The 23,904-nt window shown below is 46.0% G+C and overlaps 1 long non-coding RNA gene across 1 annotated transcript; it reads right to left on the reverse strand.

Moving 5' to 3' along the window:
* On the reverse strand, positions 1-7,676 carry LOC149872728 (uncharacterized). Its single transcript, XR_016439793.1, has 3 exons — positions 7,517-7,676; positions 3,331-3,432; positions 1-1,920 (listed from the first exon to the last, which is right to left on the reverse strand). It is a non-coding gene; the product is annotated as an uncharacterized LOC149872728 (long non-coding RNA).
* Between the last annotated feature and the right edge of the window lie 16,228 nt (positions 7,677-23,904).

Here is a 23,904-nt window from a genome sequence, read left to right on the forward strand (position 1 = left end):
TTATGATCATTAAATCTTTACTTTAGGGAACAGTTGCATTTTTTTAAGGAAAATTATGATGCATAGAGGTGAGTAGCATGAGAATTAGTTATATTATACAGAATACAGATAAGTATTATATTTTTATGTTGAAAAGATAATATTCTTTCTACCTGGAGATGGAAAGAGAGTTCAGGTTAAAAGTTGGATGACTGTGTCATGGGGATCAGAATACAAAGATAAGTAAAATAACTTTCCATTAGCATCTTCTTCTTTTCTTTCCTTTCCTTTCCATTGCAACTACAGTCAAAGCATGTTAGTCCCAAACAAATTTCAGATCTGCCAGTATCTGTTCTGTGCCTCTTCAGTATCAGCATCTGCTGTGAAGAATCAATAGAGGAAATTTAGCTTCCATAGACATAAGGAAAACCTTGCTGGTATCTTAGTTCTGATCCTCTAGAAATTGATCACATATATGTTTGTAACCCAGGTGGTGGCCCAATAGTTGCCACCCCTGCCTAATATCAGGGATGGTGTGGTGAGAGTGGGGCAGGGCTTCTGGCTAGCACCAATTTACTTTCCAGCCGGCCCCTGCTCCCCACAGAGCAGCCCGGGGTCCCAAGAAGGTCTAACACTTAACTGATTTAACTATTTACACTTTATTTACAAAACAAGAATAATAGGAAAGTTTATTTACAAGTGAATTTAAATGGCATAACCAGAATCACAAAACAAAGCAGAATGCATTAGTCAACCCTTGACTCAAGAACCACAAGTAGGGTAACTGGCAGCTTTTAGTCACTGCTGAGATGCTACAGCAAGGAAGGAGGGTGCTTGTTTCCAGCAGCTCCAGCAGGCTTCCCAATAAGCAACAGACTGCAACAGGTTAAGCTCTTCTGGTCTGCAGCAATCAAATTGTATCAAACCCCAACCCCACAAAGAGGCTGAAGGGTGACTCTCTGTGGCAACCAAAAAGGCAAGCAACAAGCAACAGTAGGCTCCTGCAGCAATCATCGTGAGCCAAGCACAAAGCTCAGGGATGCCATCCAATGACAATCAGCTGCAGAATAAGGGACAGGACTGAGTCTCCCTCTGGGGCAGTCAGTGGCAGAGGGTCAACAGCACATGCAGCCCCCAGGGGTCATTGCTCTAAACCCCTGCTCCAGATGACTGGACCGGCACCCCACACACCTTGCGACTCACCAAACCTGCTCCGAGCGCCAGGCCTGCGCTCTGAGCTCCTGGGAACCCTCATCCTGGCGCTCTGCTGCTCCTCAGGATCCCGATGCCTTACCTGCTGCTGTCCTGCTTCCCCAGGGAAGGGAAGGGGTTTCCTCAACTCACCAGTCCAGCTCCCTGCTCCAGATAAGGATGCTGCCTGCACTCCTGACCACTGCTTCTTCTCCGCAGTGGAGTGGGGGGGCTCACTGCCACCCCGCACCAAGCCCTGGCCGCAGCTCCCTCTCTGCTGAAGGGCTGGAGGCATGGCCGACTGCTGCTGCCTTCTTCTCCCAGGGCCTTCGAGGCTCTTCAGAGGGGTCTCTCTGCTCCCTCTGCTGGGTCAGCTCACCCCAGCTCTCCTTAGGCCTCCTGCGTCATTCCCCAGAGTCACTGTCAGCAGCTCCCACATGCCAGGTCGGCTGCTGCTTTTATCCCCTCCAGCAGTCCCTCCCTGGCTTGCAAACCAGCCAACCAGGGCTCAGGGTGGCTGGCCCCCAACTGCGGCCATCCCCCTCTGACGTGAATGAGGGGCTAGAAAACCCCTTCTTTTGATTGGCTTCTCCTTTTCCACAGGGCAGGGCTTCCCTGCTCCACCCTTGGGCTTACGCAGAGTTCACCAGCACTGTTTCTAGTCCAGGGTAAGTGTCTCAAGCCAATCTGGTGAGCCCACATTGGCAGTTTGTTACATGTTTAAGATTTAACATTTGTGTACGTTTCCACCTAGAAAACAAACCAGAGATGAATCAAAATTTACTTCTGTTGACTTTCAAAGGGTAAGTGCAACAGTTAGGTTGATCTAAGTGGGATCTAAGTGCAGACATTTGGGGAGATCAGATCAGGCCAAAAATGGCTGGCCCAATCTCACTTTGTTCACCTAACCAGGTAAACTAAATGAGATTGGGAATCAGCTAACCCATCTAGTGAATGTTCAGAGCTTAGCCGCAGGGCAGGGCCTTGCCTACTCTCCTCCCCAACCACAACTGAGCTATTTTTAGGCCCATGACACTCTGCCACCTCTGGATGGACAAGCTCCTTCCACCCATTGTGGACACATCAACCTCTCCCTGGGCTGTGCAGGCAAGTCCTGAAATAGGACAGTTCCCAGATAGCTAAAACTGCACATGAAGACTTTCCCAGACAGCCTGGGGCTGGCCAGGAACTGTCCGGGGCTGGCTAGGAACTGTCCTGGTCTGGGGCAGGTCCCAGCCTCACAGCTCTTTCCTAGTCTCATGCCCCAATTGGGTGATCAAGATATGAGACTGTGGGGAAGGGACAGGTCCCAGCCCCCTGCCCTGATCCGCTGGTGGAGCAGCAAGCCCCTGACTTGGCAGGGAATGTCCACGCAGCTGGGGGCTTGCTGCTAGCTGCCCTACCAGTGGAACAGCCACCATCTCTAGTAGGGCTCCCTCTGCACATTACAGGTATTGCACAAGTAGCTATCATGCCTTAAAAAGCTCCAACGAATTATAAAGTTAGACCTCAAAAATGTGTACTAATGTTCTAGCTGGTTGCAATAGAGCTTTAATTAGCCTGTGTGGTAGGGTCTCTCCTGAAGCTGGGAGCCATATCAGCTGACGGGGCACCCAGGAGCAAGGCCAGTCTGGGAGGCCTGTAATGGATGTGAATTTCAGCCCCAGCAGCTGCTGACTCTGGGTCCCAGCAACATGGATCCTGCAACTGTGGACACTGGGTGCTGCAGCTGGGTCCTAACAGCTGGGGACTAGGGGTGCAGCTGTCCCTTGGGGATCATGGCTCCCACAGTCTCCCCATCTCAGGGGTGTATGAAACCCACAAACTTAGGAGATCACAGCAGTCACCTTCCCCTAGCCCCAGGGGTTTAACATACTCTCAAGCCTGGGAGATTGAGGTAGCTTCAACTGAGAGAGCTTCTAGACAGAGGAGCCTACTTCTTGCTGGTGCAAGAGGAGCCCGAATCAGGCTTCATCTGCACTGGCAATAAGGGGTGATAGGATCTAATATGCAATCCCACAGTCATGCCTCTTGCCATGCATATGTGGCATGGTAGGACATGCGATTGTGTGGATCACACATTAGATCCCATCAAACATTTACCAGGACACATATAGGGGGGCTCTAGCACCCTTGAGAAGAACTCTGGGTCACCTTTACCAGCTTATTTCTAGATGCTGTGTGTTTGTGTAGCAGGAGTAGGTGCGTGGACATTCTTTTGGTAACAATCTTGTGAACACAGTGGAAGCAGCTTAGCAACACCTAGAAAGAAATCAGTCCATTTGAGCAAAGAGAAATAAGATAAAGAAGTTCCTTGCAAACTGCTTATCACTAGTTTCATGGGGAAAAATACTGGGTGTAATGAGGTCTTTAACTGCAAAAAAAGGCATGACAAGAAGCAGGGAAGTTGAAGCTATATAAATTTAAATTAGAAATAAGGCATGTATTTTTAATATTCAGAGTGATTAAACACTGGAACTAATGATGAAGAGAAGCAGGGGAATCTTCATGTTCAGATATCTTCAGATCAAGACTGGATGCCTTTCTGAAAGACATGCTTATTCAAACATAAGTTATTGAGCTCAGTAAGGGGTAACTGGGTGAAAATTAATGGCCTGTGATAGAGAAGAAATCAGACTAGATGGTATAATGACAGCATCTGGCCTTAAACTCTATGGATATATACAATATTCTGCTGTGTACAGCAAACTACCATTTTAATAATCAGAATATGACAAATCCACCTGTTATTTTTCTTCATCTCATACTGTTTGCATTCAGAAAAACACCTAAGAAAATTCCTGTGTATTCCCAATGATCATTTTTAAGTGTTGTGCACTCCTCGAGCTTGATAATGATTTGAACCCATTGTATAAGTTTTATACTTATCTAACATTAGTACAAACATATCAGGCTAGGCACCAGATCCAGTTAAAAAGGGGGCTGTTATTTAATTTGTATCACCCTCAATTTCAAGGGATTAAACTACATGATCCCTTGGGAGTTTCAGATCCACTCTGCCAAGAAAAGGATCACTGCACATACTTTGACAACATTTTGCACATTTGAACACAATAAAAATTAAAGAGGATTTAAACTCTAAGGATTAATTTCATGCAAGCTCACACACAAGTCCTTTGTCTGCTGCATCTTATAAGCAATAGCACAACATTGTAGCTTTTTGCAATGCAAGAGGCATTCACATATCTCTGCTTCCTGCATAACTTCTAGCACTGACACAAGTTAAAACTGAGGGGAGGATAAAACATTTCTTAATAAGATGCTTTACGAGTATTAAGTGATGCAAAGAATCACACAATCAAAATTTAGTACACTCATTGCCTCCATGGACCCTGAAGGTCATTCTTCACGGTCAATATCATATTTTCTCTAGGTTGTCTTTTTAAATATGAATATATTCGGCTTATTACTTTTGAATGAATCCAATTCCAACCTATCGGCTTATTTATATATTTAACAGACAACCAGTTCATGCTTTCAATTTTAGTGCAGGTGGCCTTATAGCAATCAAATAAAATCAAGTAAACACATACATAAAATATTGCAAAACAAAATGCAAAAAGAAGTCTGTGTACAGCTAGCAGATGTCATTACTGTATTAATTTTAAAATAAATAATTTATACAGTCACATTTGTAGTATCTCTCTTTCTATAGTAAATACAGGGACAGGAAAAACAAGGGAAAAAGAATGACAGTATTTTAATAATGCCGTACTCCTACATATTCCTTCTTACTCTTTACATACAGACAAGCAGCTTTCTGCTGAAAGCATCTATGAATCTTTTAAATGAATGCATGGTCTTGCTGAAATTTCTACTGACTAGCTCAGTGAGGGCCTCACCATTTGTTGATGTTTTGATATTTCTAGAGACGTGCTTACTTGTTAAGGAAGACAAAAGGTTAAATAATGATATCGACTCCAAGTAAAAGAAACTGAGTCACCAACAAGTCAAGGCAGAGGTCCAAAGGAGAATCCCAAGATGAAGATGAGATGGTAGGTGATAGCTTAAGGTTTGGGGGGTTTTTTGGAAATTGTTTTATAAGTATGTATATAATCAATGTAATTGATTTTTAAGAGCCTGGGTCTCATACAGAGTTTCTCAGCCTTCAGACGCAGACAGGCTGTCTAACACAACAAGGCCAATGGACACACAGTCTGAGAAACTGGGGCCATGTACCATACTGTTCCATAACATGAGATGAGGTGCCAGCAGCTTGCAAGGCCAAAGAGGGGGGCCTGAAATTCCTGTTTTGGAAAGGGTGTGCATGTGACAAGCTACATGCACAGTGTGATAAATACAGAGAGACCAATCAGTGACAGCCATGGATGAAGAGTCATCAGGAGGGAAGGAGAATACAAAAGTAGAGACTTGAGAGTAAAAAAGGGTCCTCCTTGTTCCGCCCAAGTCCTCTGCCTGGTTCCCTCTTCCTCTTCCACTCCATCCTCCTCCTTGAGAGGATCCCTGAGTGGGGTCCCCTTCCCTGTCCCCCAGAAAGGGTCCCCACGGCCACCATGAACAGAAACCACACCCCCAGCCTGTTTCATCCACCCCACTAGAATGGGGGTGGGGTACAAGCCTCAACATCCCACCTCCCGACTGCTGACATCTGACACATAACAAAAAGCCTCAGAGTGAAGCCTGTATCCTGGCCATATGTATTCTGACTCTGATGACAGCCCTAGAATTGACAGATATGTATAGAATTGTTTGATTTCTTGTATTGTTTCTTTTCTGTTATCACTATGTATCAAAAAATGTGCATATTATCAAATGGAAAGGTCATGGTCAGCCTGAGGGTGGGTCCCCCTGGAACAAGGCATCTGGGTCCTAAATCCAGAGCCAACAGTAGGTAGACAAGGCAAAGGGGAGTCGACATTTTGCCAATGTCCACAATACGCAGTTTTTTCAGTGCCACCAAAGCCATCTATGGTCTGAGCACTCAAGGACCAACCCGCTTGAGACCTAGAGATGGAGGAGGAAGAAAAGGGGAGCCATCAACATTCTTTGGAAGGAGTATTTTGAAGACCATTTCAATCAAGACTCTGTTGTTGACATGAGTGTTTTCAACTCCATCCCACAACACCTAGTCAAAGACAATCTCAGAATTCCTCCAACCCTTGACAAGGTAAGGAAAGTCATCCAGCAGATGAAGGATGACAAGGCACCTGGGGCTGATGGAATCCCCACCAAAATCTTTAAGTAGGAGGGAAAGGAGTTCCCATTATAGCTCTATGCCCTCATTTTAAGGATCTGGAAAGAATAGGAAATCCCAGACAACCTGAGGGATGCCATGATCATGACAATCTTCAAGAATGGAGAGAAGTCCAACTGTGGAAATTACAGAGGAATTGCCTTGCTGCCTGACACAGGAAAGAGCATTGTGAGAAACCTCCTGAACCAGCTCCTCCCACTCAGAGTAGCTTTAGGGCATCAAAAGGCACAACTGACATGATCTTCACCACTCACCAGCTGCCAGAAAAATGGTGGGAACAACATTAACTTCTCTACATGGCCTTCTTTGAGCTCACAAAATCTTTGACTCTGACAACCAAAAAGAACTGTGGAGGATCTTTCTGAAATATGGATGCCCTCTGAAATTCATCACTGTTCTTTGCCTGCTCCATAATGGTACATGAGCAGTAGTTCTCAATAACAGATATATCACAGATTCCTTTGAGGTTAAGATGGGAATTAAATCAAGGCTGTGGCTATGTCATTGCTCCAACACTCTTCTCGATATTTCTTACCGCAACACTACATCTGATCACCAACAAGCTTCTAGTCAGAGTGGAGCTAAACTACAAAATGGATGGCAAGCTGTTTAATCTCAAATGATTCCAAACCAAAACCAAGATCACTCCAGCTCAATCATTACGCTCTAGTACATTGATGGTGTTATAATGTGTGCTCACTCAGAAGCAGACCTTCAAGCAATTGTTCCTGTATTTACCGAGGCATACAAGAAAATGGGACTGATGCTTAACTTTTATAAGACTAAGGTCCTCTATCAACAAGCTCTTAATGAGCAGTCTCCATCTCTGGTAATTCAGAATCATGATGAGATTGTGGAGAACGTTGAGTATTTCCCATACCTTGGAAGCTATCTCCTCACAGAAGGCTGACATTGACAAAGAAATCCAACATCATCTCAAATGTACAAGTGCAGCTGTCAGATGCCAGAGGAAACAGATGTTCAAAGATCCAAAACATTAGATCCAAAAGCAAGCTCATAGTTTATCAAGCAGTCATGATCCCCACCTTACTGTATGGAGCTGAGATGCAGACTATGTACAGGAGACATCTCAAGCTGCTGGAGAATTACCTTCAATGCTGCCTGAGGAAGATCCTTTGAATCCTTTGGGAAGATAGACACACTAATGTTAGCATCCTCCCAAAAGCAATCACTATGAGCATCAAGCTGATGATCATCTGACATCATAGAATCATAGAAGTAGGGCCGGAAGGGACCTTATAGATCTTCAAGTCTGAACCCCTACCAGGGCAAGAGAAAAAAAAAAACTGGGCTCAAATGGTTCCAGCTAGGTAGGCATTAAGCCTCATCTTAAAGACCCGCAGGGTAGGAGCCAGCACCACTTCCCTTGGAAGTTGGTCTCAGATCCTAGCCGCCCTAACTGTGAAGTAGTTCTTATGGATGTCTAATCTAAATCTACTCTCCAACAACTCGTGGCCATTATTCCTTGTTATGCCAGGGGGCGCTACGGGAAACTAGGTCTCCCTTCTGGTCCCCCCTAGTGAGTTTATAGACTGTCACCAGGTCCCCCCTCAGCCTTCTCTTGTGAAGGCTGAACAGGTTCAGGTCCCGCAGTCTCTCATTGTAGGGTCTGCCCTGTAGTCCCCAGATCATGCGGGTGGCCTCCTCTGGACCCTCTCAATGTTGTCCACATCCCTCCTGAAGTGGGGTGCACAGAACTGGACACAGTACTCCAGCTGTGGCCTGACCAGTGTTGCATAGAGGGGGAGGATCACCTCCTTGGCCCTGCTAGAGATGCACCTGTGGATGCATGACAAGGTACGGTTAGCCCTGCCAACCATGACCTCACATTGTCGGCCCATGTTCATCTTGGAGTCAAGAATGACTCCAAGATCCCTTTCTGCCTCCGTGCTCTCAAGAAGGGAGTTTCCCAACTTATAAGTGTGCTGCTGGTTACTACTGCCCAAGTGCAGCACCCTGCACTTGTCAGTGTTGAAGCACATCCTGTTTTTGCTAGCCCACCCCTGTAAACTATCCAAGTCTTGCTGCAGTCTTTCCCTCCCTATTAGTGTGCTCACCTCACCCCACATTTTCGTATCATCTGCGAATTTAAACAGGGTGCTTTTCACCCCGTCATCCAAATCGCTGATAAAGAGATTGAACAGCACAGGCCCAAGGACCGAGCCCTGGGGGACTCTGCTGCCCACTTCTCCCCTGGTTGAATATGACCCATCCACCACCACCCTCTGAGTGCGACCCTTCAGCCAATCTGCAATCCATCTGACTGAGTAGGCATCAATGCCACAGTCACCCAATTTCTTAATGAGGTTGGGGTGGGAGACGGTGTCAAAGGCCTTGCTGAAGCCCAGAAAGACTACATCCACAGCAACACCTGCATCCAAGGCTTTTGTGACCACATCATAAAAGGCAATCAGGTTGGTCTGATATGACCTCCCCCTGATGAAACCATACTGGTTGCCCTTGAGCATCATCTCTTAGGCCGGCGCACCACAGATGTGCTCCATGATGGTCTTCTCAAAGAGTTTCCCTAGGATTGAGGCAAGACTGACGGACCTATAGTTGCCTGGGTCCTCCCTCCTCCCTTTTTTAAAGATGAGGACCACGTTGGCTACCTTCCAATCATCCAGCACCTGGCCTGAGCACCATGAGTGCTTATAAAGCCGTGCCAAGGGCCCTGCAATAACCCCTGACAGCTCCCTCAACACCCTTGGGTGGAAAGCATCTGGACCCGCTGATTTGAACGCATCCAGCCCCTCCAGAAGCTCTCTAACCCGGTCCTCCCCAACCTGAGGTCTGGAGGCGTTCCCCTCGAGTCTGTCTTGCATCACGGTAGGGAACTCCCTGTCCCTGCCCAAGAAAACGGAGGTGAAGAATTGGTTAAAGAGGTCTGCTTTCTCCTCTGGCACAACCACCAGATTGCCCAGAGGATCTTGCAGGGGCCCCACATTTCCCAGTGCTTTCTTTATCCACCCTATATATTTGAAAAAGGACTTTTTGTTATCTTTGATTTTGGACGCTAGTCCTAGCTCTATGTCTGCCTTAGCTTTCCTGACAGCCCCCCTACAGGCCCGAGCAGAGGAGGTATACTCCTCTTTGGAGATAGCACCCCCCTTCCACTGGCTGTACGCCACCTTTTTGGTGATCAGGCATTCCCAGATGCCCTTGGTGAGCCAGGGGGGCTTTCAGCCACTCCTGCCTCCCTTGCTTTTTGTTGGGATGGTCACCCCTTGGGCCCTGAGTATCGTCTCCTTAAGGAATGACCACTCATCTTGGGCACTGAGTTCTCCTGCCCTTGAGAACCCCAGTGCCTCTCCCACTAATCTCCTCAACTCGTTGAAGTTGGCCCTCCTAAAGTCTAGGGCTACCATCTTGCTGCAGGCCCTTGACACTCTGTGCTGGATGGTAAATTCCAGCAAGTGATGATCGCTATCGCCCAGGTGGTCAAGAACCTGGAGGACCCTTACCAGGTCATCGCCTGTGGCCAGGACCAGGTCCAACAGGGCATTTCCTCTGGTGGGACTGTGCACCTCCTGAATTAAGTGGAGGTCCTGTATCTCGGCCAGGAACCTCCTGGAACGGTCCGACCTGGCTGACTGTTCCTCCCAGCAGATGTCCGGGTAATTTAAATCCCTTGCCTTAAGTGCCTCTGCAAGCTGGCCTGAAAATTCCAGGTCCAGCTCCTCCCCTTGGTTGGGGGGTCTGTAGTAGACCCCCACCATTAGATCCCTCTCCCCACGGCCCCCTTGTATCCTGACCCAGAGCCCTTCAGCTTGCCCCTCCTCTGACCCCATTCTGCTGGCAGAGGATGTGTATTGCTCCTTGACATAGAACACCACACCCCCACCTTTCCTTCCTTCTCTATCCTGCCTGTAAAGCCTATAGCCCCTAATGCTAACTGCCCAGTCGTGGGATGAATCCCACCAAGTTTCTGTTGGTGACATAACCCTATTATGTCTGGGTTTGAACTGGGTATTCTGAGCCCGAGTTCCTCCTGCTTATTCCCCATACTACGAGCATTGGTATATAGGCATTTAAGGCCCTGCCTAGCTGCATGTGCCACCCCCCTATTTGGGAGACTGTCTGGACCCCTGTTTCTTACCTGGGCCTCGTAGCATTTGTTACCTGTCTTGCTCCGGTGGTGTCTCCTCGTCTTCCTGTGGCCCCCTCCCCCTGCGATGCTAGTTTAAAGCTCACCGTACGAGATCAGCCAACCTGGAAGAGAACACACCAACTTCACTGAGCCGGCCATGTAATCCGGATGTCCATCTACAGACTTCCATAGCATGCTTTATTCTCTCAGCACAGGTCAAAGCAAATGCTCAAGAGGAGGACAGAGAAAGCCCAACTTGAAAAAATGCAACATCAATATCCACTCATGGATTGCCCCAAATGGAGGAAGAGTCTTTTGCCAGGATCTCAGTACTTTGAAATCTTACAACAGCAAGACATGGAAAAGCAGGAGTGGCAGAAATAGTGTGTCATGGACTGAACCGGGAGCCCAGAACCACTCACCTCACATGGAAACATACACCTGAGCTGCAACAGATTTTGCCAATCCTAAATAGGCTTCATCAGCCATCTTCGGGCTCACAGATAAGACAATTAGGGAAGACAATCATCCTTGACTGTGAGGGATTACCAGTGATGATGACTTTTTAAAGTCACATACCTCAGCTGCCTCCCCTCCTCTTCCAGGGCAGAAATGTACATTGCAGAAGTTCCTTTGAAAACCAGATATTAATTTTGTTCCTGATGGCTTTGCTGGAAAATTTATTTCTATTCATGATGTTTAAACCTCCAATTTTATTTTTTAAAAATGCTTTCTCCTGCTTTAAATCTTGTTAGTGTGCTTTACGAGTATATTTTCTTAATAATGTAGAAAAACATGATTGTAGTGTTGCTGCTATCACACAAGATGGCACTAAAGCAACAAAATGACGCAACATTCTTTATACCTATAAATCTAATAGCCTTTCACCAAGGGGAGAGTAATAAGGTAGAAAGCAAATTCATAATACACAAGCTCTTCTACCCCATTAGAGAGCCAGAGAGACAATTTGAGTTTCTAGAAAAGCCATGGAGAAGCCGCTTGTTTCAGTAGTCAAACACACTAAGTGCATATATTTTGGACTGCAAAAGTTTTCTATATTTACAGTTGCCTGAGAGTTGCCTTCAATACTCTGTACTAGTCTGCCACAGTTTGGCTACACCTGTTGTATAATCTGGTATTTAAGGCACTCTCATAGGATGGGGTCATATAGGCTTCAATTCCCTCAGTCTGAGCAGAGGTTAGAAACTAGATATCCCAGCTCTTGGGCAAATGCTTTAACAACTATGCTGTTATATAAAAAGTAGATGCCCTTTCTGAAGGAAAAAAAAACAACCTGAGCCCTTAACAGGTAGATAGCTACTTTCAGGAGAAGCATCTGGATACCTATTGTGAAGCCCTAAGTTAAGCACCTAGGGTTCTGTGAGGAGTAGGATGTTCATCCACAACTCACTGAGTTACTTTTAGGTGGCTCTTCACACACCATTTGGGTTTATAGGCATCATCTATTGAATACATCTAACTTTCCTCATTGATTGTACAAGTAAAGACCAGCAAAGGCTTAACAGCATATTTCTTCCTCCTAGATACATAGTGGGCATCTACACACGTGCTTTACTGAGGAGTTGACTAATTAGCTCTGCTGTAAAGAGCCACTGTCTATACATGCACCGGCATTAGGGCATGATAAATTAATTATCTCTTCCATAAGATAGTACTGTTGGATACAATACTATCTTACAATGGTATCATTTAGTGTGCAGAAAGCATGTGTGGGCAGTGACTGAGACCACAGTAGTTTGACCTGGGGAGGAGTAGCCCTGGGCTGACAGCAGGCTCAAGGGGTCAGTCACATGGCTTCGTACATTGGGCACTCCTATGCCCCAGCCAGCCCCTCCGCCACCTGACCCCCCCCCCATATATATACATGCACACACATACATTATCTCTCTGAGTTATGCTGTGGACCTCATTGCAGTTGTGTACAAGAGCAGTTTCAGATCAATCCACTCTCTCCTTCTTTTGGTGTCCAGATCTTCCAAGGCCTCTGAAGAACGATTACACACCTGCTGAGAAATGTTAAATATGAAACATTACTATGGCTAGTTCCTTTTGGTTCATATAATCTGTATGAGGTGTAGGTAAAGTAGACAGCTAAAATCACCAAAACTTAATTTATTAGATTGCTGTTCACCAGTGACATTGCTGGGGAAGGTGTTTTTCCTTTTAGCACTCACTGCTCCCTATTACCAACTTCAGATTGACATGCAATACAAGATGGGGTAATATATATAAGTAATGAAGAAAGCAAAAGAGAGAATCATGCTTGGGCTCTCTATCTGGTGTCCTGAATTTATATTTCAAGGGAAATCAAGTATTTTATTTCTTGTTACTGCAGAAAGTTGAAACCCTGATTAGGTTTCCCAAGAAGTTTAGCTATGGACATTGTAATTTTGTGTTCAATTATATCCCAATGGGCATATCTACATGTGCAATTAAGTTGAAGCAATAAACTCTAGCACAAACTCCGGCACAAACTCCGGACTGAAGTTGATTGTTCCCAGCTGTACCATTTGGACATTGCATCTGAGACCACAGCATAGAGGTTGGAGCAGCCCCCGCTAGCAGAGGTCCTGCCGGTTAGCCTGGCAGTCTGGGGCTTCTCCCACATGGCTCAACATGCTTTGGAGGGGCTGAATGGAGCACAAGGGTGCTTAAGTGCAGGGCTAGCCAGCTGACAGTGCCCACACTGAAGCATCCTCATGCCCCAGCCAGGTGGGTCAGTATCTATAAATATCTTGCTGTGTATGAAAAAACTCTGCAGCAGGATAGTACTTGTATTTATTTACAAGTACTAACCTGCTGCAGATTTTATTAGTTTTCTGCATCCTAATAGGGCCACAATTATACACACTGAGATGTTTACTGTGGAAGTAATTAGGCAAGTCCACAGTAAACAGCTTGTATAGATGCACCCGGTGATTCAGTCCTAACTGGTGCAGGATCAACATAAGCAATGGGAATTAACCATCACTGTAGTTATTAACTAACAACGTAGATGAATTGCGCCAAGCACGTTTTTGGCCAAAAGAAAAACAAAGACCTGTAGTATTGTGACAGGAGTACCTCTACTAGAGTCTTTCTATCAGTGACTCCACCTTCCTGTTATGGGCCAACTGCCTGACTACTTGCCCGCCATGCCTTGATCTTAATTGATTAATTAATAGATGTAATTAGCAGGAGGCTGCCCATTTTATTCACCCTGGTGCCAGGGGGCACTATCTGCGGCTCCTTTTCCTCCCCTACACTGCAGCCCAAGCCTTGCAGATGATTCTGACATGGTTTGATCTGTGCCTTGTTATAATTTGCCCGCCCCCCTGGGGCTTCTCACCATCCCGCTCTGGGGCTTCTTGCTGCTCCCCCACTCGCCTGCTCTGGGGCTTCTCCCTGCCCCCCTCCCGTCCGTTCTGGGGCTTCTCCCTCCGCTCTGCTTGCACTGACAGAGCTCCCTCTCCCTTGGCTGCCAGCAGAGCACTGCCCTCTTAGCTTCACTCCTGGGATTTATATGTGCCAGGCCCTGCCTCTTCCTGTCAGCTGACTCCCCATTGGTTGCCCTAGCAACCAGCACCTGTGGCTCTGGCTGCCCTGGTAACTAGCAGCTGGGCTCCCCACTCACTGCTAGGGCTCTCTCCCTAGCTGTTTCTGCTCTAAGGAGCAGGGCACCTGTGTGCTCTGCGACAGGTATCTGTATCCCAACAGATATAAATATATGATATAGACAAGGATGCAGTATTTGCATCATGACTGATAGAAAGAGATAGCACATATTGCATTATTCACGTTTTCAGTATATGCAGTAAAACAAACAAACAAACAATTGAACATAAACAAAGACATGACAACCTTTGGTAACGCTTTATGTGAAAAACCACAACTGATAAATTGAAGAGTCACTTGAGGCTCAGGAGCCACATTCTGAGTATTGCTGATACAGTCCATCCCAGATATAGCCGATGCAGCTCACAAATAGCCACAGCATTGTAAGTTGAAGTAATTTTTCAAAGAGGAAGCTATGGACATGTGACTAGAGACAGCATCATTTCCAGAGTACAAAGAGTTTGATTTTTCTATTGCTTATAAATCACTGTGGGATGTATCAGCATCACCCATGAGTTTGGAGAAAATTTTAGATTTTGTTGACTGGATTAAGGATTTATCCAGCAAATATTTGCTTTCGTTCATCTATTTTGAGTAGTTCCATTTGAAGCTGGAGAGAACCTCAGCAAGTTCAGGGCCTCAAAATCCTACCAGATCTCCTAAACGTTCATTACTAACAGTGCAGGTATACTCACATGTGCAAATGCACACATACACACACACACCTGAAATCTCTCAAAAAGCAGTAGAGAGTCCTATAGGCTTTTGTGAGCTTTAGATCAAGTTCTGAAAGAAATAAAAGTGTCTCTTTTTTTCTCTAATTCACCTTCTTCATTCCTTGCAACTTCTTTTTCTCTCACCCACCTACCATTGCTTCCTTCATCCCACTTCTATGAATAGAAGGCTAACAACATTTTAGCACTTTAACCTTCAAAAATAAAGCACCTGAAGAACTAATGTTACGTGCTACAAAAGACAGAGAAAAATTATGAAAAAGAACGTTGTTAGCCAGGATACAGCAGAAATAGGAATGCCAGGGAGATCGGATATGAATCAGCTGCTAGGTCAAATGTTTATAAGCTGTTCCCCCCACCCCACCCCAAGCAAGACATTGTGGGAAAATGGTCCTGTGCATACCTGATTTACTGCACAGGGATTACCACACTGACCTAGGAGATCCAGCTCTCACAATGTTCAATAGCTAGTTCCAGATCTTTGCCTTTTGACCCCTATGTATGAAAAGATGAAGGGGAGGAACTGCAACATTTGAAAGGCTGTTGTAGTCTTTAATTGACCGGTTTGCTAGTTTGGGGTTCCATGAAAGAGGTTTTGCAGTCGGTATTCTAATATTGCTTAAAATGAACAGATAGGCTCTTTTTCCATGAAAAAAAAAATTTGTATATAAAAAAGATGTGCAAGAATCTGCATCTTTGATCATTTTATGATAATCTGCCCATGTGGGAAATTTCTTCCCAACTGTCTGCTTTTAGTTGCAGTTTTCAATGTCCTGCTTTTCCTTCCATCCTCAGTGAAACTGGGATTAGTCACCAAACTTTAGCTTTCTCTTTCCACACAATAAGTGCAGGTACAAGGCCAATTACTATGGAGTATTTCAGGTTCTACATGTGTCTGCTCCCTTTTAACTCACTGCAGTTTGTTAGCTTTCCATAACCTTAAGGTGAAATTTTCAAAGTGATTCCTTGTCCTCATTGCTTTTGCCTCTATAGCATTGCAATTTTTCAGGTTCATTGCACTGTGATAATTGTTCCATAGTGACAACTCCAATTACTACTTGAACTAACTGTTGTATTTTACTCTAGATAAAGATGAACGTAGTTCCTTTTCTTTCATTCTTTTTCAAAGTTGTTTGCGGCCCTAAAAAATATTGTCTTAAAGTGACCATGATGAATTTATTGGTAAGTAACCAAAGTTATGAAGCTATAACTTATTATATTGCTTTTAACCAGTGAATGGTTGTTGGCAGAAGCCCCAGAGATGAACTGTGTCCTGAGTTTGTTTGGCAAGCAGCAATTTTGGGTATCTGTACACATGCAGGGATGCTGCTCTGATGCTCTGTAATTACAACATGTGTAAAGACACCCTTTGAGCTCTTCAGCCTTTTCTCAGCCTATTTACACAGTAAGGGCCTTATTACATGGTAATTTGGGGTGGTTCCTAGAGCTCTTAACCCCTGGACTGTCCTCACATTAATACCTTATTTAAGCACTCATTATGCAGGTCAGTTACTGCACTCCAGGGCAAGATTATCTCTGATCTGCACTACCCAGGTCCTGTCCCATTAAGGTGTGGCCACTCCCCAGAGATGTGCTGTCTAAGTTGAAGTCTTTCAGTATCCCAGGATCTCTCTTACACTCCTGCCTGTAGAGTCCCTAGACTAAGGGTATGACTGCTCCAAATTTGAAGCTAGCACTTACACTGATCAGCATTTGTGAGGCTCACAGCATAAAGTGTAATAAGGCCCTAACTATTGTTCAGCTGCCTGAAGTTAAGGGTAAGAGAACTGAGGAGATAGTCTGACAGAGGTAATAGGGGAGGCAGATCTTGAATAAGGGAAGTAGATCCTTGGCCTAACACAGTCAAAGGCTTACCAGCCCCAGAAGAGGTGCTTCATGTATGCTATGATCCTCCAGGCCTTTAAGGCAGTACAGTAACATCTGCCTGGACATGCAATCAAACAAATTAACAGCTAAATGGCAGTGTCACTCAGCAGCACTAATTAGCCTGCCTGCATAGCCTTTTGACTGTTACTACTCTAGTTCTGGTTTAGGAAGCAGCCTACCTGAAGAAACGCAGCATGTTTGAGGCCTGCTGCTGCCAGGGATAATAAATTTATTGCACAGACAAATAAGTAAGCCCAAGACATTTTTATCCTTAGACTGGAAATCATTTTGCTGCAATAGTTTACATAGCGCCTCACCTGAAAATAAAATATCATGAGCCAAAGAAATCATAAAAATATTTCAAGGATATGTCACAGAAAAAGATGTTTTATTAGTTAAAATGGGATTAAATGTTCCTTATGGGAAAAGCTGGAGGAGTGAGCATAAAAACAAGTACTGGAGAAGCAGGCTATACCTGAAACACTAGCTGAAACGTCTGACTATCATTATGAAGCAAGAGCCTAGATATCGAAGCAAGAGCCTAGATATCAAAGCAGACCATTCTTGCCTGGCCTCAACTGTTAAAACATGTCTAGGGGTAAAGGAGGAGCCTGAAGATTCAACTGAAAACGTGTGCATCCATTACCCACACTGTCATATTCACTGGGACCTAAGAACAACAGAAACTTATCATCGATCTCAAACTACAACAGGTATTAATATAATTTGTTATTTATTTCCACAGGCTTCATGGAGAACTGTACAACAAGTGGTACTAGATGCCAAATTAGAAGATGAGGGAATCAGAACAGGGAAAGTATAGGGTGGCTCACTGATGAGGGCAGTAATTTGAATCCAACCACCTTTCTTAAGAAATTGGAACCAGGAAGAAGGGGTGGGGGGAGGATGTAGTAATGTGTGGTGAGTAGTAAAAGGCATGAATATGATAGAGAACATGGAAATGAAACTTATGGGCCTTGTTAAAAAATTGAAAGAATGAGACTAAGATAATTTGGGGATGAAAGAGAGAACTAGAAGAAACAGAAGAAAGTAGGGGCTAGAGCAACCCGTCCTGTAATAACTCAGGTCCTTTTTGTTTAAGAGGAACATGGTAGACCCTGGGGTAGATGACCAGGAGGAGAAAGAGACTTTCAATTGGATATTTCAAGAGCATGTTTAAGGGAGAAACTAGGGATTATGAAAGAAAACACGAGAGGTTCTTATATCAAAATTGAAAAAAGGGAGATTAGAGGGGAAACAACAGGATTCTCTACCCTTGAAAAGAAAGAATGATTGGAAAGGAAAATGAAAGCTGACTTGTCTAAGCACTATGCCTGATGGGGCATGGATAATAATTCATCAAGAAATGGGTTAGCATTCCCACAATATTTCCATACAATGTTTTGAAGGACTCTATGAGGGAAAGGGAAGAGTGGAAAGAATCATCTGACTAGGACACGCAAGAATCCAAAGTGGGGTGAGGTAGTGCAGACACACACCTCTGGCTCCCTGACAAGTGAGCTCTTGGCATGGGGTCTGCCCGGAGCCCCTGCTTTCACACAGCTCCAGAGACCAGAGGGTGAGCGCTGCTGCCACTACTCATCCCCTTCTTTCTCTGCTGCTGAATTCAGTGGGGAGGAGAAAGTGGAACAGCAGCAGCATTCACCCTGTGAGCTCTGGAGCTACACAAAAGCAGGTACTGCAGCCCCTGCCTCAGTCGGTTGGTGAGCTCAGAGCTCGCCGCTTATGCAGAGCCCTGGCAGGAGCCTAATCTGACCAGGCAGTGAGCTCAGAGCTTACTGTGCATGCATGGCACAGCGAAAGCTGGAGGACTGCACCCCTCCTTGGCCTGTGCCTGAATCCACTGCTGTGTTGGGCTCCCCAAAATCCTCAGCTCTCTGCAGTACCCAGTGAGGGTCCACCAGGTTCAAAGAGAAGCTTGTTTCTTACAGATATTTCACTCTGCAGCAGTTATTAGCTCTGAACTAAGCAGTCAGCAAACAGTTTAACTATTTAAAATATTCTCATCTAAAATTGTAAATTGCTTCGCAAAGAATATTAGCACCATTATTCTGTTCTGCAGGGTAGTCATAGTTAAAGCTGATTAAAAAGTTGAGAACTGACAAGACAGAGCTAACAGGAACCAATGCAGAGCTAGCATAAACTGAACGCAAACTGATCTCTGAGAATGAATATATTATGCAGTAAAAACAGTAGCTGAATAGTTTCACATGGCAAGTCTGCAGCCTTTGACTGATTTTTTTTTATATGAAGTTGGTATATGTTCCTTAGGATGCTTGTGTCAGTTAAAATCCCACTGTTTCTATTTAGAGACTTCTGTCACTGCTATGGAACAGTGACAGCCTGCCGGCAGCTCATCATGCCCCCCCATGGCGCAGGCTCCACCAGAAAAAAAAACCCAGCAAGGGGCCCACTTTTTTTTCCCAGGCCCCCCTGCAGCTCAGAGCCCAGCAGCAGTGCACCCCCTAGTTGTGGAAGAGGTGGGCAGGCCCCTCACCACTTTTTTTTCCCTTTCTCAGCAGAGCTTGCCCATGCGAGCTGCTGCCGGGTCGTGCAGCCTCTGAACTGCGGGGAGGATTGGTGAGGGTGGGGGACAGGACCTGGTGCTTCCCTCTGTGATGATGGTTCCCCCCGTGGCCATCTAGGTGGGGTGCTAGCAGGTGGGTGCTGTCCCAGGTCACAGGCAGCACCCGCCAGATCCAGTAGTGCATGGGGCACTGTAAGCCTGGGTGTGCTCAGGGAAGCTCGGGCTTGCTGGACTTCCAGCACCCCGACACCATCACTGCTGCCTTCCCACTTCCTGGGACTGCCTGGGAATGAGCTGGTTGGGAGTTCGGGAAGACAGCGGGAGGGAGGCTGGATGTGTTGGCAGCCGGAGAAGGTGATGGTACACAGAGCACTGGAAGAGTGCCAAGCCTGAGCTTCTGCAAGCTCGCCTGGGCTTCCAGCACCCTGTGCACAATCCCCGCCACCTTCTCCAGATGTATTGCTGCAATTTGTTACATAGCAAACTAAAATACATCAGAAGTGTTTACTTTGCTACATAACAAAGTCGTTTAAAGTGAAATATCCCACCGCATGTGTACAGTGTGACAAAATTAAAACATAATACGCCACTGCAGGTGTAAATGGTGATGCCATAAAAATGGTTAAAAGGGGCAATTAAACCAAGTAAAAGGCCAATTTCATCATGTGTACAAGTGCCCTTAATAGATAAAGTGTGGGATTGTCCTAAAGAAAATGGAATAACTGTAAGTTTGGATGCAATCATTTGGTTTCATTAGACACCACCCAGAGCAGCCTTGCTGGGTGTGTGCAAGCATTAAACTGAGATTACACATTTAGTAGTACAGCTGAGACCTTGGAAGTAGCTTGGGCACATCTATGTTCCAAAGATAATACCCCAAAAGTTTCTAATATAAAATACATATTAGCTGGTATAACAACCGATCTCAGGGGAGATGAAGATTTAATACAATAAAGATTTAATTCAAAAATATGTAGTGACCGAAAACGAAAAGACATTAGGGGGTTTTTGTTTTGGTTCTGTTTTGGGGGAGAGGTTTGTTTGCTTCTTTTTTAATTAATGTCTGGAGTGGAATCTTATAGCTGGGTTGAAAATTTTACTGTGGGAACCCTTACCTGTGATGTTAGATCTAGGGGGTTGGGGGACACTTCTGGGTTAACTTTTATTACAAGGTTGCTTTTTTATAACTCAGAAGACCTTAATTTGTAATATACAGGAAAGACTGTGTGTTCTAGTTGGGCACATCTTGGCTATTCCATACATTATGAGACAGAAAAATGCTCAGACAAGCACTTTCAGCTTTTTCCATGCTACTTGGAGGGAAAGAGACTATGGTTGCTCTGGATTTGAATATCATAATTGTTAATTATTTATAATATCACTGTGATGCTTTATAAGCATGTAAAAAGACAGCCACAGCTTTTGAGAAGTTACAGTAAGGAAATCTATATTAGATTATTATAAAGGGACAATGCAGAAGAAGCAAAAATAGCTGACCAAAAAGAGTATGTCTTGTTTAAGGTAATCCCAGAGAAGGAAGCATCTTCCAACAGTTCAGGAAAGACCTTTTGTCTCAGGACCTTAGCAAAGCAGTAGACAGTTGAGAAAAACGTTAGTCCAACAAACATCATTAGAGGGATCAGATCCATCTTATCACCTAGGTCTCAAGAGAGTGACCACCTGGAGTGGCCCATCATTTCTTCTTGTTCAGCTTCCTGCTTTTGTTTGGTAGGGCAGGGCATGGGCATGGGACACTAACGCTTTGGATATACCTGTGCACCTGGACTCTTGGCTTGAGAATGTCCCTGTACCAGGGTCCCTGCCCTGTTACTGAGGGATGAATGGAGCCTATGGCCTGCAGGCCAGCCCTGCTCCTCTAAATAGGATCATAGTGCCGAAGGGAGCCTTAAGTAAAATAGCTACCAATCCCAGATGCAGATAGCAAATGGCAGGCTTGGGACAGAAGCAGAGAGTCAGGTGATCCAAAAGGACACTCATAAAGCCCAGGATCTGACCCAGAAGGGCAATCAGGCTGTAGGAGCCAGAGGAGGCAGATCTCCCTGGCAGTATGCACCAAAGCCACCCACAGTGGGAAGACTGCGCCACAGGGGGATGGAAGGAACTCTGCACCTGGAGCAGCAAAAGCAAAGTACCTCTGACCTTTGTGAAATTAACCCTTACAAGCATAGGCAGAGGGAGAAAATATTATTTGAGGGGCCTCAGTGAAAGCACACATGTCAACCAAAGACTGTGGCACTGGTGTCATCATGAAGGCCTCGGCGATCACAGTCATACAATCACAGTCTGTTCTTTGGTGAGAGAGGCAGTGTTCTGCTGGGAAGAGACAGCCTCCCCCTCACTCTGCTGGGGAGGAGGGTCTTCTCAGCCAGACTGGCTAATTTGCTCGACCGGGCTTTAAACTGAGCCCACCAGGAGTTGGGGCGATTACCGCCACTGCAAGCCCACTGGGCAACCCTTGGAAATTCAGCAGGCTAAGGCACTCATGGGAACCCAGCCCTACCCTAGCCCCAGAGCGATCTGTGGGGAAGGCAAGGGCCCTCAATGGGACACTTGTCTGCTTGTACACCAATGCCAGGAGCTTGGGGAATAAACAGGAGGAACTGGTACTTCTGCTAAACAAGAACGACTACGACATTACAGAAATAACGGAGACCTGGCAGGACTCCACCTATAACTGTACCCTGTACAGGTGTGATCATGCAGATGAAAGGGGTGGGGATGTAGCTCTCTATGTCAAGGACAGCTACACGTCCCTGCAAATTGACATTGGCACCCAGGAAGGGTGACTGGAGGCTCTAAGTTAAAATACATGGGGAACATGGCACAGGGGACATCATGGTAGGAGTCTACTACAGACCTCCTAACCAGAAACAAGAGCTGGACCAGGAATTCGCCAGGGAACTGGCTGAGGCTGCACACTCTCAGTGTATGGTTGTCATGGGAGACTTTAACTACCCAGACATCTCATGGGAAGAGCACTCGGCCAAATCTGATCAGTCACAAAGCTTCCTCACACGCGTGGATGAGCTCTACCGAACCCAAGAAGTCTATGGGCTGACGTGAGGTAAAGCAGTGCTGGACCTAGTACTGGCCAGAGGGGATGATCTAGTCAGTGACCTAAGAAACAGTGGAAAGCTGGGTGACAGTGACCAAGAGCTGATCACCTTTTCTATTCATTACAAAGCTGGCAAGTCACTCAGCAATACAGAAGTCTTTGACTTCAGGAAAGCTGACTTTGACAAGCTCAGGAGGCTCATTGTCAAGGCCCTAAGGGACCATGATTTGACAGGCAGAGGAATCCAAGAGGAGTGGTTGCTGCTCAAGGGAGCAATCCTGACAGCGCAGGGGATGACCATCCCATCTCGGAGGAAAGATAACAAAAGGGCGCAGCAACCCCCTTGGCTTAGCAGGGAACTTGAGGATCTCCTATGCTTCAAAAGAGAGACTTATAAAGGATGGAAATACCACCAAGGAGAAGTACTCGGCATTGGTCCATGCCTGTGGACCAGGAAAGTCAAGGCTGCAACTGAGCTCCATCTGGTCACGCATTTCAAGGATAACAAAAAGTCCTTTTTCAGATATGTAGGGAGTTGGAAAAGAAGCAAGGGTAACATTATACCCCTGCTGAACCAAACAGGACAGCTGATAACTAACACCCAGGAAAAGGCCAATCTGCTCAATGGTTATTTTGCATCCATCTTTCATCAGTCCAGTGGAACCGCCCTACCTAGCAAGACGTGGGACGACCAGGCTGAGGGCGTATTTATACCCAGCATCACTGTTAATCTAGTAAAGGATCACCTCAAGATGCTGGACACCTTCAAGTCAGCTGATCCTGACAGATTACACCCTAGAGTACTCAAGGAGTTGGCAGGTGTCAGCCCAACCATTGGCAAAAATATTCGAAAACTTCTGGCGCTCAGGTGAAGTACCTGAAGACTGGAAGAAAGCCAGTGTGGTACCCATCTTCAAGAAGGGGCGTAAAGTAAATCCCGGGAATTGCAGGCCAATCAGCTTGACCTCAATCCCCAGTAAGATTCTGGAGAAATCTATCAAGAAGACCCTTCTGGATAAGCTGGCTGGCGGAAGGGGTGGGGGGAGAAGTAAGGGGTGGGGGGGGGCAGATTGAGGCCCCCATAGTGAGGGAGGGAGTGGGGCAGGGGCTCGGGTGAATGGGGCCCTGGGGATGGGGAAAGTTGTGGGCCTGCAGGCAGGTTCATCCAGGAGTGCAGGGGGGGCTCCTGCCAGTGCATGCACTCTGGGTAGGCATAGGGGGCATGTGACCCCTTGATCTGAGTGTGGGGCAGAGGTGGGCTTCCACTGTGCACTGGGCTCTGTGCCGCGCAGCCGCTGCTCTTAAGCTGCACAATGCCATGTGCCTGCCACCCCCCAAGCTGTGCCATGTCCCCTGCCTGTCTCATGGTGGCAGAGACACAGCTTTGTACAGCTTCCACACAGCAGTGGCACAGGCAGCAGGTCACAAAGCCTCAGCCCACAGTGGCAGCCCGCCTGCACCCTTGCACAAATCCAGGGAGCACATGCCGCCCCTGTGCCTCCCCCAGGGTACACACAGAAGCTAGAG

The sequence above is a fragment of the Crocodylus siamensis genome, chromosome 1 (genome assembly GCF_052110815.1).
Source record: "Crocodylus siamensis isolate JL-2025a chromosome 1, ASM5211081v1, whole genome shotgun sequence".
NCBI classification, from domain to species: Eukaryota; Metazoa; Chordata; order Crocodylia; family Crocodylidae; genus Crocodylus; species Crocodylus siamensis.